Genomic DNA, 15393 nt, shown 5'->3' on the forward strand with positions numbered 1-15393 from the left:
TTATGGAGGGTGTTATGAATGAACCTCTTGTTGTACCTGATGTTGTGGAAGAAGTTGAGGTCTCTACTATTAGTGGATGCTACATGAGTGGAGAGGAGAACCCTTATTCACAAATAGACTTTACAAATATTGAACATATACTGGACTTTAGTTTGTGTTATTCTTCACCTAGTAAGATTGCTAGTACTTCTAAAAACCTCCTTCAACAGACACATCAGAGTAACAAACATACTGTTCGTCATCCTACAAATAAATGTAAAGAACCAGAGAGAAAATTTCTGTGCTACTTGTGTGGTAGAAGATTCAGCCGATCCACCAATGTGAGGCGACACAAATTGGTTCACACTGGCGAAAAGCCTTACAGGTGTCATATATGCAGAAAGCCATTTTCAAGAAAGGATCATTTGAAATCTCACTTACCATGTCATGAAAAAGAAAAACAACATTGTTATGTTTGCGGTGACAACTTTTTTGACATTAAAAAACTGACAGAACATTGCAGATCACATGTTGATCATGAATACATTAAAGCTTCTAGAACAGCGACTATCATGTCTAATAAAATTAGTTTGATTGAGGAAGTGCAAAGCTTCACCATAGAGGCACCTGTTCCAGCTTCTAGTCTTACCCAATATACTCAGTCTACTTTACAACATGACCATAATTACAGTGGTGAGGTCTCTATATCACTAATCAGCAACCCATCTATTAACTCATCACAGCCACTGTTCCCTCCCATGTCTCAGTCAGTTGGAAGTGGACATCTAGTGGCTTCGTTTAATAATCCTTATAGTTTATCGTATCCAATACAATTAGTCCTCAGCAATCAGCAAGTAGTACTATGCTATCAATCACAGTGTTGACTTACTATTACGTGTTACCTGCCCAATGTATATCTTAACTAGAGTGTTAATTGTTGTAGTACTTACTCTTGTAATTGGTCAAATACTAAATAAAGTGTATATTTAGTATATGATTTTTAAATAAAAATTGTCAAGTTGTACATTACCTCATTATGATCACAGTTTTATTATCTGGTTTATTTCATTGTTTGAGGTGATATCACATAAGGGAAATTTGTCTATACATATGTGTATGCAGGTCATTGTTTTTGCTTCAGAGTAGGAAAGAAATACTTGCATTTAGAATTGCTATTCCACTAGAATATTAAATGGCTACCGGAAGTTCTGTATATGTAGGTGGTGGCCATCACTAAACCTGACAGCGTGTTTTTTAAATTTTGCAGTTACATACAAGAAAAAGTACAAGACTACCATATATGGTAAGTCAAATCATTCACCCTTACAGGCACACTGCTTGAGTAATCCAATTAAAGTATTCATCAAGCATCATGTACACATCAGTTTCTGATGTCATATCCTGTTATAATGTTGAAATAAATTATTCAACACTTCCCTACAAGTCTTTTGTAGTGCAACCTAGCTTGCTGATTCATTTTAGCTATATAATAGACATTATGGAATAATCAAAGCATCTTGTTTTTTTTTTCTTTTAAATTTTTTAAAAATACATATAGCTAGATCACTCAAGGAAAGCTCATTTCAGTCAGAAAGAGGAAGCTTAGATTCCTCACATACTGAAGACCTTTTTGAAGCTGACCAGTGGTAGAGTATTTAGCTCTCATGGAGAGACATAGTGCCCCTTCTATTCATGGATACATTTGGTTAGTTCATACACTTTTCTTAATCATGAGTCTGGAAACAGCAATCATTACTTTCCATATAGCTACATTATAAAATGCTGTTAGTCACCACAATGTATCTTTAAATTTTGAGTTTATACTGCAGTGCACTGTCTCATAGCTATCTGTTTTACCAAATGACTCAAGTGGAAAATGATACAGTACTTGATTGATGCCTCTATTACAATTTTTCCATGCATTCATGGTACCACCTTCCATGGGAACATTATCACTATTTTGTTCTATCTGAACGACATTGCAAAATTTATCAGCCATCCTTGACTGCCATTCACCCTTGATATATATATATATCTTCATGCCAGCAATTCTTTGAAGTTTTCACACATCAGTTGTTTTTTGGGTTTAGCATCATTGTAGGAAAAGTCTACATACACCTTTTTTGAGTGATAGGAGTGAAAAAGGCCAACGATTATAATTACTCAAAAAGGAAATTGGTTTGATTTGGGGTCAGCTATTAGCTAGTACACCTCAGGCAGCACAAGATGTGATGAAGTATAAAATTTGCTCACTGTCACATGAGTGGCTCCAGAAATTTTGATGCTGTTGCATCACACAGTTTGTTATCCCTAATGGTGGGAAAACCACCAAATGAACAGTTAAGTGAATAATTATTTAGCCAAGAAAGGCTTCCTACGTGGGGAGATGAGGATGTCTCCAGCCATACTTGAAAGCAACACAAAGTGCATTTGTGAAAGCAACACAAAGTGCATTTGTGATCATATCCATGCTTCAGAAATGGCATTGATGAGAGCCAGGAAGATGCTCCCTTTTCTTACGTATGTCAACACATTTCTTCTAAGGAGCCAGGTAGAGTTGTTGTATCAGATTAGAATGATGAACATCTGATATAGCTTTAAGCATCTCTGATCACGAGCATCCAATACAGGAAAGATGATCCATCAGTCAACTAAGGAGTGGCAATCATTAAAGAGTTGCTGCCACACTGGGATTCAGCAACTTTATATTAAACATATGATGATCAACAATTCCATACTCAGTAGATCACTAAGTAAGTATACTGTGGTTATTTTGTAAGGACATGAACTCTTTGTTGAAACATTAAAAGTAATTCAACACTGCAGTTTCTGGAATGACTGGCATTAATTACCCAACCTCATTCTGGTTTTTAGCACACAAAATGAATCTTTCTGTGTTGGATTTCTCTTAATGTTTAAGCAAGATCCATGCAGATACCCTAACAGAACAATCACCACAATGCAACAGTCAAGCATACGTAGCTATTGGAATCAGTAGTATTTGATAAAGTGCAAAACTGCACGTACAATGATCACCTCACTGCTTTAAACTTACCATAACTTAAATACCGCAGACTGCGTGGAGATATAATAATGTTCTACCAGCTTTTACACAGCCACTTCAGTCTAGATACATCAGATTTGTTTACTACTGCTACTTTATCAACAACTAGGGGTCACAATTACTAGTTATTTAAACCTCAAGCAACATCAAGAGCGAGATCTACTTTTTTTACTGTACGAGCCACCAATGACTGGAACAGTTTACCCAATCATGTAGTTAATGCACCCACACTTAATGATTTAAAAAAATTTCTCAATAGTAGCTGGTCTACTTTACTGTACAATTATTAAATAGTTAATTATTTTGTTGTATAAGTTTTTGCTATGTAATTGCAAATTTGTTAATTCATTTTTGTACAGATCAGGCTTTACAGGCTCCTTGAGCCTTCTTCACCTGTAACACTAATACTAATACTAAAGTGCTGAAATTGCCTTGTGCATGTCTCCAGACCCTCCTCCTATAGAATGCATACTAGTGTGCTTTTCATGCTAAGGGTATATGCCTTCATTATAATGTTAGTATAATATGCTTTGTGGCTATAGTATGTTCATGTTGAGCTGAATCCTCAAAAACATTTAATAACTCATGGATGCAATTACACATGATCTTGAAATTTGGCTCATTTGTAGTACTGCTTGATCCGCTAAAAGTATTTCAAAATCTTGTTGTTCAAATGTTTGACATAATATTTACGGCCAATCAAAATTTTCACAATACATTTCCTATGGAGAAGCCATATAAGTACAGTGTCCATTAGAGCCCTTTCCCGAACTTGTAATGGAGCCAAACCGTACATGTCTGTTGTTGACACCTTTGCTGTTACCAATAATCATCTGGTTGGCAGAAATGTTAATTCTGTTGAGAAAAAAAAATCCACTTTTAATTTTTAGCTGTTTTTCAGGGTTCAGCTCAACGTGAACATACTATAGGTCTTGCGATTGCAATCATAAAAGTCTCAGTCTCAGTTTTGTCTCAAGGGCTGTCGTAATAATTGTAAAAAAATAATAATTTAATGTTGCTGAGATCAAGTCACCATTGGGTCTGGTCCGATGTATTATTTTCTGCATTCTTCATGTTACATGTTTCTGACTCCCTGTATTCACAGGCCTTCTCACAGGTCCCTAGTGGAATAGCATTAATTTTCAGTGTAGTATGGGATCAAAATGAGTATCTCAGGCGTATGTGGGGGGGTCTGCAACTCCTTTGAAATCTTGTACAGCCTCTCTGAAATCTTAAATATTAGCTGATTTTGAAATCTGAAATCTTGAAAAAATTGTTGCATATATTTTTTATGTATACTCAGCATAATGTGTGCTACTCCCTACATTGGTCCGGAACCTTCTAGACACACACAAAAGTTTCCGTATATTTCAGCATAATGTGTGCTATTCCCTACATTGGTCCGGAACCTTCTAGACACACACAAAAGTTTCTGTATATTTCAGCATAATGTGTGCTATTCCCTACATTGGTCCGGAACCTTCTAGACACACACAAAAGTTTCCGTATATTTCCGGATACTAAGCGTCTCGTGATCTAATTGTTCCGGACACCAGGTAATTTTTTTGCTTTGAAATTTGAAATCTTTGGGGAAAGTGGTTTTTTACGAGTTTCGGACCCCTCGGGCGTACGTACGGGACGGGCGACAGGAAACAGGGAATTGATATAAAACCGCTGCTTGGACACGTGATCATGAATAAAACACTGCCTGTCCCAACTTGGACTATCATAACTAGTAAGCCACCGTTTCGTAGGCTCTAGTATCTATGAAGCAACTGTCTTGCCCCAGCTGCAGCAAATCTTTCTCTCGGATTGGTAAGGGTATACGGTAGTTAATGTACTGAAACATTTGTATCTTATAGATCCGCTGACGCCGTGGCTAATTCATGCAGTTCAGAAATGTTCGAATCGTATCTCAGTTTCGTACATGATATGTGGTCTAGGTAAAAGTGTTGTTGTCTGTATGAGTTTGTTTGTTTTGTTTTTTTTGTTATTCGATCCTTTCCGTACATAGCTATAATGTAGGTTAAAGATGCCGTTCATTTGGCCCTACAATTCGAGCATTGCAAACTTCATCGCTATATCTAAGCTACGCGTGCTTCACCTGATAGCTACAGGTTTTTATTTGAATTGACACTTGTTAGTCCAGGAAAACTGCACGACTTAAGGTGTTCTACTAAAGGAAGTGCCATTATCAGCGCTAGGAACTATGGATTACCATTATAATTGGTACCTGCTATGGCCAATCACTGAACACTCAGCTGGACAAAACTACTACTTGAACTACCTTTCTAAGCACCAGAGTCACTCTGTATTTTAGATATGTGACATAATGTGTTGTTGCATGACTTGGTAACTTTCAATGTTTTAAAATGCTTTATATCACACAGAACAGCTATCCTTGCCCTCAGGCAGTAGTAGCACTCAAGGTTGTTCCAAGTGTGGATAACATCACTAGTCGTAAAGTGATGTTATGAGCAGTAATGCGAAAGGTGCACGACTTGCGGCCCCTTACGCTAGGAGTTTAGCGGCGGTGTAAACATTTTTTAAAATGGGGAGGTGGGGGATTTTGACGCACAGTATCATCTAGAGTTAATGTTAACAGGCTATTATAAGTTCAATCTCCAAGCTTGTTTTGTGATTCTGTTATTTTCGGTCAAGCAAAAACCTTTGATTTTGAAACTCTTGTGTTGTAGCGACTTGTAACTTACCGTTCTAGTATTGTAGTTGTGTAGCTATGTATACAGCCATCTGTGTTGTATTTGTAATGTGTTTGTATGTATATAATGGAACCTGTAATATGGACACTTACAGTAAGGGCTATAACCAAAAGAGTCCTTGTCCCCTCCTAGTGATTTTCCAGGTCATTCTCTACTACATGGAAGACGTTTTGGGTGACTCCTGTTTCACAGGCTTTCTGTAGCCTACGTAGCTCTTTGTAGTAATAAATATGTTATGTTGTGTAGATGTATTGATGATAACTACTAAATTGATTAGCTATGTGTTGGCAGGGAACTATGATGATAAGGGTTTGATATGTAATGAGTGATGGAACAGTGTAGCTATGTGTGGAGAGCTTCGAAAAGTCCGTCTACAATAGTGGACTATATAATTATGATTCATCCAAAATTATATGCATACACTATATAAATTGAATGCTTATATAAAGATTTTATAGTTTATAATTTTGTAAATGCACGTATTTTACATATGTTATAGTCACTGCCTGAATAGTATATTGTACACTGAATTATTATTATATACGTATCTATCAGACAAGGCTCTGGGTGATTTTGTATATAGTAATATTATGTGAAAGTGCGAGCTTACTGAATGAAGGGCTTATTTAATCTTCATGAAAAAGGAATGATAAAAAGATAAAAAGTTGATATTGTAAATCTTTTCTTTGTCAACCTTTTGATCATAAAAGTTAAGTCTCTTATATGTGACTGGATCTGTGAATACCTGGAATAATAGCACATTTTTCAAATTCTTTATTGAATATTTATAATCTACTTAGCCAAGAGTATGCTCTGGCCAAGTTTCAGCTTTGTATGCCAACAACTTTTGGAGTTACAGTGTTACAAAGTAGCAACAACAGAAAGATTGATGTGTACAACAAGTATTGAGAAAATACATTACAGGTGCTTATGAAACAGCTGTAACTTACAAACACAATGAAGTACAGAGTTGCAACTTGCACCATCATGTTCGCCATGAACATTACTGGGTAAGTGTTTCTCACCTTTCTTCACTACACACAGAGACAAAATCAGTGAAGAAAGATCGATCACATACAATTGCTTCGATGTGATGTAAACAAACAGCCATAACTCGTGTGTCCTTTAGTCTACTGCAATGAAACAAAGATTTTCAAACTCCCCTTGAGTGGGCAAATATGATGATACCCAGGTGTTTATCATTAGACACTTCCTTCACAAAGAACAAAGCGTGTAAAAATTTTGATTTTTTTTTTAATTATGCAGATATTTTTACCCATTGCAATCAATGGCTTATACTGGCTTGCGCCATTATGCCAGGTTTTTGCAGATCCAGTTACATATTACTAAAGCCATATACCATACTAATGCATTGTTGTACTATAAAGTTAGAACTAATGGCAAAGAGATGACGGTGAGCATTTAATAAGTTTAGCAAATTCGCTGAGTACAGCATGGAATAGGTAGTAGGATAAGTTGGAGGTCATGTAATAGTTAGGCATTTGTATGAAGTGTCTTCAATGGTTAGGTATACCTAAGATAATTCTTAATATTACTGTTTTTCGAATTCTCAAGAAGATGTTTCAAAGTGTATAATGTCACCAAAACAGAATAATCCTTTCCCCCAAGGATTCAACAGTTTGAACGAGGATATAGTGTCTGATATGAATAACAAAAGATAATGAAATTTCACAGATGTACGAAAGTGGCAGAAAAATGTAAATGTTTTCTAGGCCTATATAGGCTTCAGGCTAGAAAGCCTCCACAGGCTCTCTGTAGTCCCCTTACAGGCCCGTAATGGGATAGTTGGTAATAAATAAATAAAAGCAAATCTAAGAATGAGAATGAAGATCAGTGAGTTCAATTTCTTGTCCCAAACCATTTCCCTGTTACTTGATTATTCAATAAAGACTAATTAGCACTAATTGCATTACTGCAACAATGGTTCTTGTGAGTATGATATTGTATCTTACTAAATAAGTTAGGTGTCTTTCACTAAAGACACTGCTGCACGCATCAAGATAAACCCAGTATACTACCATGACTATTCTTGATCAACATATATAATTCATTGCACCCACAATTTTCTAGTACATTTCAGTATACATTGAATTTGCAAAGTTTCATTACCTACATTCTTTATTGTCTTGTTAACTTTGAAATCGTCAGTGGCATGATATGATTTTATCTAAGGCTGGCTCTTAGACATTATTACCTCTTTACTCGTAGTGCCTGTGCACTGTATTTATTCTGCTAGTAGACATTGTCACACCCAATAAATGAACATTTAATGGTGCTACTATAATGGAAGAAAGGCATCAGCTTTTGTCAATTGCCAGTATAGTAAAGTATGATTGATCCCTATAAGCCTTTAGTCTAGTCCCTCCTTGCTCAGTACTATGGTTTCATATGGTAAAGAAATTCATGTGTTTACTGATTCCATTCACCTATTGGTGTTAGTATTTAATTAAGGGAAGCTGCGCAAGTCCTAACCCTGTTTCTTGGCTCTAAATGGTGCTATACATAGTAGCAAGAGTCCATAATAAAGAAGAGAGTGTTTAACTCAGTATTGGTCCATCAAAAATGAGCCCAGTAAGTGCATAGTGGTAATTGTCCCTTGTGACCATATTTTAGCCATATTCATATTAAAGAAGCCTAGTGAGTTTTGATAGAAGTCCTTTAAACACTTTGACACCCATTCGTAGAGAGGCTTCTTTGAAATTAATTTGGATATAATGTGGCCAAACAGGAACAATTATCACTATGTACTTACCAGGCTCATTTTTGATAGTACAATACTGAGTTGGACACTCTCCTCTTTATTATGGACTCTTGATAGTAGTAAAGTATTTGAGTCTGCAGTTTAGAGCTAACTTGTAGCAGCTTGTTTATTTTCCCCTCCCTAAACTTTTCTTATCTGTAGTGGTTTAGGTGACTCCTTACCATTGGCTGATTTCCCAGCTGATGTGACAATGGGTTGGCACTGTGTTTTATTGTCTTACCACAAGCATTCCCGGAATGTACACAGGACAAGACTGTGCTGGCTGTTTTGCTCTGTGATATTTGGAATGCATACTAGAATGTGTTTTTGTTGACAGACCCTTATGCTTAATTGACATTGCATTGTTGCCCCTGCTAAGATATCCTTGGGACAGAGTATTCCAACAATATGCAGACCTCAACCTGTTAGTTAACCTTGTATAACCTGTGTTTAAACTTGTATTAACTACGTGTGGTTGTACTAAGACTTATACAAACCACAAACACCAGAAGAGGAATGGAGAAATGTACTGGAGTGCTGTGATTGTACTACCCACAGCAGGCAGAGTGAGCCATTTGGAACCACATGGTCACATAGAAGATTTTTTGTTGAGCTGAGCAGAAAGATGCAGCAGAATTTCCCACCCCTCCTCCCTTCCACAACTCCATTAGCTAAGACTTGGCTAATGTGACTTAGGTAATGCCATCATATCGTCTGCGCTGCACAAACATTCCCACAGCAAATGTGTGCATCTCTTTGCTGCTTACAAAGCTTAGTAATTGAGATCACGTGACCCAAGTTCATTAACAGAGCTAGTGACCATGTGATCTGTGTAGCACATTAATGATGGCACTGAAATACCCATACTCCCACTACAAAATAATAATGTGTTCAGGTGACAGCGACCTCTCATATCTCCTGAGCAACCTGTAACTAGTTAACACACATTTTAACACTAGTGTATTTAAAATTAAGGAGTAGGGTTCCAAGTGTACACAATACAACATAGCCATGTGGGAAAAATCTATACATTGGCATGTTATTGCAATGTCAGTCGACTCAATGCCATTTGTAATACCATTATTCATATCTCTTATTTCACTGCTCTTTCATCACTTGGATCTCTACTTTACTTCTAAACTAATAACATCAAGGGACAAGGCTATGTTACTGGCAGTACAGCACTAGCAAAGCTGTATGCTCACAATTCCTATCAATATCGAATGCTCCTCTGTTTAACACAGTGAAAAAGCAAAACCAAACCTCTACCACAAAGTATAGAAATGGTCCACTTCTTTATGTTATTATTTGATTAACACACAGAAAACAATACTGAAAAATAATCAGTCCAGCTGAGAAGCCAATCTGGCTCCAGATAGCTGTAGAACAAACCTCATGATTTTTGCTGATCCTAGTAGAGCTGGGGGCAGTTAAATCACTCAACCCTTTAGTTTGAGAGATGCTATCTTACTCCAATTCAAATCGCAGGTGTTGTATTTACTAATCTTCCTTATCAACAGTATGATAGTCTGCTGCTGGAAAAGCTATATCCATTAACTTAACAGTATGCAATTAAACCACCACCAAGTCAGGTCTTCTAGCAGAAATGATGTGTTCAGTAAAAAAAAAAAAAGGTTACACTATCAGTTTCAATGACCGCTGGTGGGGAATGATTACACCAAATATAGTAATTCATATTTGCCACATATGTACGTACCAGTGCAAGTTGATAAGCCACCTTGTCATGATACTCCTTATAAGCAACTCCAGCAAGCACTGAGTGCCCACTTAAAAGATGTTGCACAGTTTCATTTGCTGGCCACACAATCAACAAGGGACAAAGATATGCTGCATTGCTCTAGTCATGATGACTTGATCTTGAAGACACACACACCAAAAAAGCCTCTGGCAGCCATGCGAAGCCTAGCTATTGCCGCCCAGTGAACCAGCACTGGGATGCCTGTGCACCACTCAGGCACTTGAGCCTTGTACAGGCAAGTCCTCCTGGGGCAGGGCTAGTAACCCACAGGAGGACTGTCCAGGTCTCATAGAGAGAGGTCGCGGAACCTAAAATTCCACAACAACCCCAACACCACTAAGCAAGACAAGGACAGTTGGGCATTTGCTTCCCCCAGTTTTCCCCAGGTACCCATTGATGTTACTGCTGGGTAGGCTGCTTCCCCCAGTTGACACCAGACCACCAGATCCCCATTTAAACAGCTGGGTAGACTGGAGCAATGTGAGTGAAGTTTCTTGCTCAAGGAAACAACAACACCAAAGTGGCTCAACTGGGAATCGAACCTGGGACCTTTCAATGTCCTAACCACTTGGCTATGCTGCCTCACTAGCACACACACACACACACCTTGCAATTATCATCATTGTACAGTTGTACAAATAGGGATGTATAAACAGTGCCATAGCCAGCACCAGAAATAGTGACAGACCCTGTTGTAACTAGAGGCCACTGGTAGCCAGGTGCCATGACCAGTACATCAGGCAATTGCACAGTGATGTGTTCACACTATACGTACACATTATTGTAGTAGTGTAATATTGGCAACACTGAAGGTGGAAAATAATTCAGCTAGCAAGCTAGGCGAAGGATGAGAAGCATATGAAATGTACAACACAAACAAACAATATACTGCAACAATACAAATTACTGTACTGTATGGTTATTTTTCCACCCCTCCACCACACTAAATTCTATAAAGCCTACAACATAGCTATAAACATAATCAACTAATAAAATTATCAGTTAAGCATCAGAGTAGAGGTACCATCCATCATACCAAGATGTCTCTACTTCATGCGTGAACCACACACACATCCTTGCTTGCTTGCTCTGTTACTGCCATTGAACTGTTAAGCAAGCCATCAAAATAGCAAGTATAATAACTTCATATTTTGCATGTGTGCATATACTGCTAGGCCTCTGAACCACTTGTAACAAGTTACACATTGTACGGCTCTCTTCTGTAAGTGGACTGGTTTACTTTGTTCATCAATACATTCATTTATGTCTCTTTTAATCAGATTCTCTTCTCAAACAGGTTGGACAATGGATCTCAGGTGGCAGTTCACACGTGTGTGCGCACGCACACACACACACACACACACTGTAAGCACATGTCCTATTGGTAGATTGTCCTGTTAGTGATTGTACTTGGTTATATGTGCCTTGCTCTCCTGCAAGCCTGCTGAGGTTATTAGAGTGACTCTTCTCTTGATAGATATTGAAAGCTAATGGCAGTCAGAACTTTGAATGGTACTTGATTCCATTTAGACAACAACTGTAAAGAGTTGCATGTGGACAACAAGCAGTGTTTGAAGTGGTATTGGAACTTTAAAAGAGTATATCATGGAAGATATAAATTTGAAAATAACATATCACCCTTGATAGTTTTTGCTAATTAATAAAATAGCAAAGGGTTATTCTGTTGTTGCAAGATACAACCTGTGTGGCCACAATGAAAGCCAGGTAACTGGCAAGACAATATGCAGGTACGAGATAATCCTGTGTGTAAGGTTCTGTAGTTCAGCGGACCACATGAGCCAGTCACAGTTGTCATGGTAATGCCAATTGTGGATTTTGGCAGTATTAATAATTGCAAGGTCTGTGTGTGCTAGCTACATTATCAAATTTTGAGGAGATTCTTACTCCTGCTAGTTGTGCTAGGGTGTCATCAACTTGAGGCATCGGGTGGATCTCACAAAGGACACTCATTTCATATCAACACGTGGGTACATTGTGTGATTTCCCCTGGACAACCACCATCCCATGGCCAGCACACCAGTCAGTGGGTTGATTGACTTTACTGATCACACCTGTGGCTTACATCTGTTTGAGCTCATGTTCCACTTTATTGCATAAAAGAATGGAAATTTGGCGTGCAGTGCTGAGGGTGTAATTCAGGCTTGGCCTCATATTGGAGTTTGATTTTATATTTCTGTCTTCATTGTACCCAACCCTTGAAACAGGTTTGGAAATTGTGATGGAATGGTAGAGGTGGTGCCTAGATCATCCACTCTTGATAGAATGTTTAGAGCTAAATTGCTGGCAGTCCAAGCAGATTCTGGTTGAGTAACTGAACAACAGAAATATAGTATCGGATACTGCGTTAAACTCCAACAACCTGGTTAAATACTCTGTGGCCTAAATAAAAAAACTTTGGATGTATTGGGGTGCATCACAGTCCACAAGCAACAGGGTGGCCATTAGCTATGTACACATCCTTGAATATGGCAGTGACCTTGACACCTGTATTAATTTTGAAAACCACTTCTTTACTCTTTTTTTCAATTGTTATTTTAACAGGGAGGCAGCATCAGCCAAAGCTACGCCCTGCACACAACATACATATTAAACACACATGCATATACAGTAATTACTTATGTACAAACTAACATTACTAAAATGTTCCTAAATAACTATTTCAAATATTATTGAGTCATATAAGGCTGTTGCAAAGCATTCCATAATGTAGTTCCACAATAGGCATTTCCCATAGTGTTTATCTGTTGAACAAACAAACGATGTACATTTCTGCTTGCACGTCTTGTGACACTGATGGCATATTGACTGTAACATGAATGTTCCGAGCTGTGATTGCTGTGGACCGGTGGGAAACTGCATCCAGAAATTGAGGTGTGGAATCTTAGGTCTCAGTTGAGTCTTCAGAAGGAATCTCCTCTGAAACTGCTGTCATTGTCTTTGAGAAAAACTTGCCCAAATAACCCTGATGGTGGAATTTGTAACCGATGGTGTCCTTAGCAGGGCACTGGTTCTTGTGGTGAGTCTTACCGCATTGTGAACATTTAAGCAATGAGCCAGATAGTTTGCCAGAACTGGATTAGTTTCTTTAGTTCAAGCTGAACTCTAATATTATTTTTGTAATCCCATTAATGTATACGAATAAATTATTATTAGGACCATATCACTTACAACCAAGTACACATACCAACAGGATAACTCAACAACAATGCAAGGTACAGTGTAGAGCCAGCACACTGTATGTGTGTTCAAGAGAACAATACATGTACAGTAGCTACTTTATTATACAAATACCAGAGATATAATAGTACCATAGTAATTATGCAGATCAAGGTTTTCACCTTAATAAGTAAGAGTTTTGGGATGCTCTACATTTACGGTTAGCTGGAAACTTGTCAATGTTCCTAGTCATTGTGCATGTGGTTCATTTTTAACCCAGATCATGCCATGACTTGTCAAAATTGTGGCCTTACCTTTGTAAGGCATAATGAAATACAAGATCTTACTGCTGAATGGCTTAACCTGGCTGTTGCAACTGAGCCACCTCTGCAACCTTGGAAGCTGGTCCATTTCCTATCACTCTGTCGATGCTTCTCTGGAGATGGGCCTGGCTTTGGGCCCTAAGGACTTTTAAATTATCAGCTTTTGTCCAACACTTATGCTATCTGTGCTGGGGGTGGTGGCAAGGGCATAGCATCCAGCCTGGAAAAATTATACAACTATGCATTACTTGTAAATCAGCATGATTATCTGTAGATTGTGCTTACAACAGTATAATTAATGGCTGTTATAATAGTGTGACTGCTCTGTTAGAGTGTTTTGATTTTCAATCTGGCAAGTTTGGCACGCACAACTGGAGATGTAGACAGATACTTTGCTACACCATTGCACAGAGTTACTAAATGGAAATTGCACTCTCTCTACATGGTAGCCTGCTGGCCAGCCCCAACACAAAATGTCTTTGCACGTTACTGAGACCATCATGGCATCTCAACTATTATACGTTTGTGCCTTTGAATCATAATCCCAGTAAATACATGTTTGAAGGCCTTGTATTTTTTGCATGCATTAATTCATTATTAATTTATTTATGACATAATCTCGATGTTATTTTGTATTATTCTTAGCACTTGGTAGTATAAGGACTTATACATACAATCAAGTATATATACACTGGCCTTGATGGTTATAGGTTTTCAGAAAACAGTTTTTAGGAAACTAGGGATGCATCCACTGTAGGGCTGTGACACATGCTATAGTTTAAAAGAGAATACCTCAGACATGAAAGCAATATGCATACACATTCTTTTTTGAAAACAACTCATTTAAACAGTCTATTAGCTTGTTCCCAGTGTCTACATAACAGTAACAGGGAATGATCTACATACTGGAGGTTGGGAGAATGGGATGATGTGCCATAGACTATGGAATGCTATTTATGAACCTGGTTGTCACGTGACATTATGGGTGTCATGTGACTTCAAACCAACTAAGGTCATGCATGATTTAATTCCAAAGTAATGGTTAGTGGGGATCTATACACCCTGAACTGAGCCCCCAGTCTCAGCCTCCCCTCCTACCACCCGTTTCACACTAATGCATTAGTTAACTTGTTACTTGTTAGTGGAGAAGATAAGGGGGGGGGGGGGGGGGGGGTTGGGTGGGTATCACACTCTTAGTTGTGCCAAATGCTGCAACTGAGTACCTGTATAGCCAGTTTGACTGGTTTTGTGCCCAGGTTTACCTGGTTAGATATTGCCACTATTTGTTGTTTATTTCTACCTTCACATGTGTCTTGTGCATAGCGTACATAATTGTACCTATAGCAACCAGGTAGTCCCCAGTGAACAAGTGTCACCATAGAGACACTTCCAATTTAACCTTTGGCGGTTAAGCTTGTATTATACTGACTATTACACTGACTGCAATGCAATATATAGAGGGACTGTCTAAGTGTGATACGTTAAGCATGCAAGAGTTTGTTACATACTATAATAAAATTAATACACTTTTACATGATAGTGATGATGATGATGATGATGATGATTGATGATTGATGATTGATGATTGATGATTGATGATGATGATGGCA

At 38.0% G+C, this 15393-nt stretch overlaps 1 long non-coding RNA gene across 2 annotated transcripts; it reads left to right on the plus strand.

Moving 5' to 3' along the window:
* Positions 1 to 4644: 4644 nt before the first annotated feature.
* LOC136240043 (uncharacterized) lies at positions 4645 to 6322 on the plus strand. Of its 2 annotated transcripts, none has more exons than XR_010693633.1 (3): positions 4645 to 4858; positions 4906 to 4986; positions 6010 to 6322. It is a non-coding gene; the product is annotated as an uncharacterized lncRNA (long non-coding RNA). The 2 variants fall into 2 exon arrangements; XR_010693634.1 differs by having other exon boundaries at positions 4647 to 4858; positions 6055 to 6322.
* Positions 6323 to 15393: the final 9071 nt, after the last annotated feature.

This window comes from Dysidea avara, chromosome 12 (assembly GCF_963678975.1).
Source record: "Dysidea avara chromosome 12, odDysAvar1.4, whole genome shotgun sequence".
NCBI lineage: Eukaryota > Metazoa > Porifera > Demospongiae > Dictyoceratida > Dysideidae > Dysidea > Dysidea avara.